The sequence below is a fragment of the Aythya ferina genome, assembly GCF_964211825.1.
Source record: "Aythya ferina genome assembly, chromosome: 28".
Lineage (NCBI taxonomy): Eukaryota > Metazoa > Chordata > Aves > Anseriformes > Anatidae > Aythya > Aythya ferina.
In genome coordinates, this window is record NC_140325.1 from 2,678,212 (window position 1) to 2,682,121 (window position 3,910).

Here is a 3,910-nt window from a genome sequence, read left to right on the forward strand (position 1 = left end):
CACGCCCCCTTGCCACGCCCACGCACCGGGGCACGCCCCCACGGCGCGCTCGGCCGGGGTCTTCCCCGGCGCATGCGCAGCTCCCCGCCGTGGGGGGCTTCCGTGCGCTTGCGCCTTGCTGCGTTTTGTGAGGGGTGCGGAGGGGAGGGGCGGGGTGCTCGCCCCCCTTATGGCTCCTCGCGGCCCATTATGGTCTCCTCATGGTCTCCTCACGGCCCCTTATGGGTCCCTCATGGCCCATCATGGCCCCTCATCATAGAATCATAGAACATTCCAAGTTGGAAGGGACCCAAATTGCGTCCAGTGCTTCACAGTCCCCTCATAGGTCCCCTCATGGTCTCTTCATGGCCCCTTCTGGTCTCATGGCCCCTTCATGGCTCTTTGTGGTCCTCTCTTGGTCCCTTATGGGTTTCTTCATGGTTCCCTGTGGTTCCCCCAATGGCCTCTCATAGTTCCGTCATGGCTCCTTGTGGTCCTTGTGGTCCTTCATGGCCTCTCACAATCCCCTCATGTCTCCTTCACGGTTCCCTCATCATCCCCTCGTGGTACCTCATGGATCCTCAGGGTCCTTCATGGCCTCTCACAATCCCCTCATGTCCCCTTCACAGACCCCTCATATCTACTTCATGGCCCTCTTGTGGTCCCTCATGGCCCCTCATGGATCCTCAGGGTCCTTCATGGCCCCTCACGGACCCCTCGTGGTCCCTCATGGCCCCTCACAGTCCCCTCATGTCCCGGCTGCTCTCCCCACAGAGTTATGCTGGCAGCGGGTGCACACAGCCCCCAGTCTCCCCCTCAGCCCACCGAGTGAGGGTGGAACCAATGTCTCGGAGCCATGGCTGGTTGTGTCCTTCAAGCATGCCCCAATCTTGATGGCTTGCAGGTCCCTGAGAGGGGCTAGGCAGTAAGAATAAAGCTGTGTGCTGAGAGGAAGGCGTGCCCCTACTAGGTGTTGGGGTCCCCCGCAGCCTGGGTTTGTTTAAAAACAAAAAATGAGGTTTTTCGGCAGCCAAACTAGATAACCTGCATTCTTGAGATACTGGAAAGTTTATGTGTCTTCATTAGCATGACACGAGTGTTCGCTCTGCAGCCAGCACCGCAGCTCCTCAAGATGTTTATCTGAGCAACGTACTTTGAGGAATAGCTGTAGGTGCTTTTCTTCTCTTGTTTCCTCGTTGTTCTCCGTAACATGTAAAGTACCAGATTCCTGAGGTAAAAAATAATGTAATTAGTGCTATAACCCAGCCTCACCACCGCTTCTGTTAATTGGACCAGGAGTTTAATGTGGCCTTTATCATAGCTGCAGCTCGCCTCTGCTTTGAGCTGTCCCAAATTCTCAGCCTTCTCGTTCTGTGCTTTAGGACCTGTTCCTAAACCTTCACCAGATGCCATGGCCATTAAGGCAGGAAGTGATTAGTTAATGTTAGTGTTATTTTTACAGTACTCTTAGCATTGACACGTGAAATTTATTCATCCCAGTAAAAAGCCTGAATTATGGCCCAGAAAATACATACACCTTCTAAATTACAGGCCTCATAGCTTGAATAAATAGCATAGGGATCTCTGTACTGGAGGCTCAGAGGCATGTCCAGGTGGAGCAGATGTGCCACTTATTAGAGCACGTCAGATAAACTTGTATGTGCTGTTATTAAAGGCATGACTTGTACAGGAAATTGCATGTTTATTTAGGTTATGTGAGCAGGACGCTTCAAGCTTGATTCAGTTGCCTAAGCAGAAGTGCCTGCTGCTGTTTCAGACACAAGAGACATCTGCACAGGCCTGGCAGGCATGACACGGGACCACTGGAGGCATGCCCCCAATCTGGACCAGCTTCACCCCTTTTTTGGCTGATGGGAACACCACAGAGTATCTCAAATGACACCAGATGCCAACGTTTAGGCACTCACAGCAAGAGGTTGCTGCTTCACCAACGTACAGCCTCATCCGCAGAAATGCTCTAGTGGTTTATTTTGACTAAGGGTGATATGGAAAGTGGTGTTATTTCAATAGACTTCGAGATTTTCAAAGTGAGAAATCACCACTCTCTATTATTCATTCTCTATGAATATATACTTAGACAATGATCATTTTAAGAGCTACATATATATGATGGAGCGATTCTTTGGCAATGTTGTGAATACAAAGCATACTGTGGTAGGATCTGTAAGTTTAATTATCCAATTATCAAGGATATCAAGTGATGCATGTCACTACAACAGCTCACACACTGCTGATCAGAATCAGTGACAGATAATGATAAAGGAAAACAGTCAAGCCGCACATCAAAGTGTAAAGCCTGACCCTTGGTGCCTGTGCCACATGTGCAGCTTCCTCTCTCCAGCGGTTTCTGGCGCTGCTGGTCTCAGCAGAGCCGCATGTGGCCAAGGGATCTGCCTGCGCAGAGCTGCTTGTAGGATTAGCGAGCGTCTAAATGAGGCCACGCTGTAACATGAGGCGCTGCGCACAGCAGCGAGGACGGGCTGAGAGGCAGACGAGTGCCGCAGTTAGAAGATACCATGTTGACTTAATTAACTGCGAGGTTTTCAGGATTTAATTTAGAAGGTTAAAAACATCCTCCTGGGGCAGAGCAATGACACTTCTCACCCAATATCCTGTCTCCAGCGGTGGCAACAGGGGATGCTGTTTGGGCAAGCACATGAGCCTGGGTCCTTGCTTTCCTCCACAGCACACTGAATGGGTTGGAGAGGCTCAAGGGTGCGTCGCTGCCCTTTTGGCAGCACTTTATGGACTTGTTGTTCCTGAATTTATGCAGACTCTTTTAAACTTGTTGGTAGCGTCTCCAGTTTTCTGTAGCAGCAGGTTCCAGACTTCTGTCAAAAAACGCTTTCTTCTTTCAGTTGATCTTACAGTTGCAAGGTGTGCCTCCTCATTCTTTTGTATGGGGATTTGGTGAATACAGAGTCTTTATTCACTTGTTCTACTGCCTTCAGAACCTTGCAAACCTCAGCGTGATCCTTCTAAGCCTTTTCTCTAAACTCAAGAGTGAGTCCCAAGCTTTTTGGTAGCTTCTTATGAAAGCAGCTGGTCCCTGCCCTCCTCTGGCCCCTCTGTAACTCCATCATGCTCTTCTTGAACTGCTGGGACCTGTGCCACCCTCTATGCTCTGGCTGTGAGCACACTGAGAATTTTTGTATCAGCAAAACGAGGGCTTTGGCCTCACCTTGGTATCCTTCTTGAAAACAGCCAACCTTCAGCTGTTTTTTTTTTGGCTGCTGTTGCGTCCTGAGCCAGTGGCTTTGGAGAACTGGCAATGGCAATGCTGGGATCTCCTTCCTGAGCTGCAGCTGAGAGCTCTGAGCTCGTTGATTTAGAATGCTTAAAGTGGGGTTTGGGGTTGGTTTGGTAAGAGATTGTTGAGAACTGCAGGCAGAAAGGGTGAGGAGTCAATAGGATGTGAACAACCTGTTCCGGGAAATAATCTCAGGTGTAATTATTAACATGTTCACGGCATTTGGTTCTTTCCAGGGCCAGTATCGTTTCTAGTATTACTCTTAGAGCAGCAGAAGGCCATTCTGCTAGCAGATTTATACCAGAGAGGAGAGTCCAAAGAAATATTTTTTTGTCTATTCAGTCCTCCCTTTTTGATATTTCATCTAAGGGTCTATCTCTTGGCGCAGTGGCGCTTCCTGAGGGAGTCTGCATTCTCTGATTTCTCTGATTGTTGGAGCTGCCAAGCTTCCTACAGAAGAGGCCCAGCACCAGCAGAGAGGGTGAAGAAACGCTTGGAGGTATGGACAGTGCTTGAACACCCACATGTTTTTTTTTTTTATTTCTTTTTTTTTTTTTTTTACATCTCCGCCCAAGCAATGAACTTCATGTGACCCCTCCCAACAGCACCACCGGTTTGTTTAATCAGTGATTAAACTGGAATTTTACTTCGCTTCCAAAC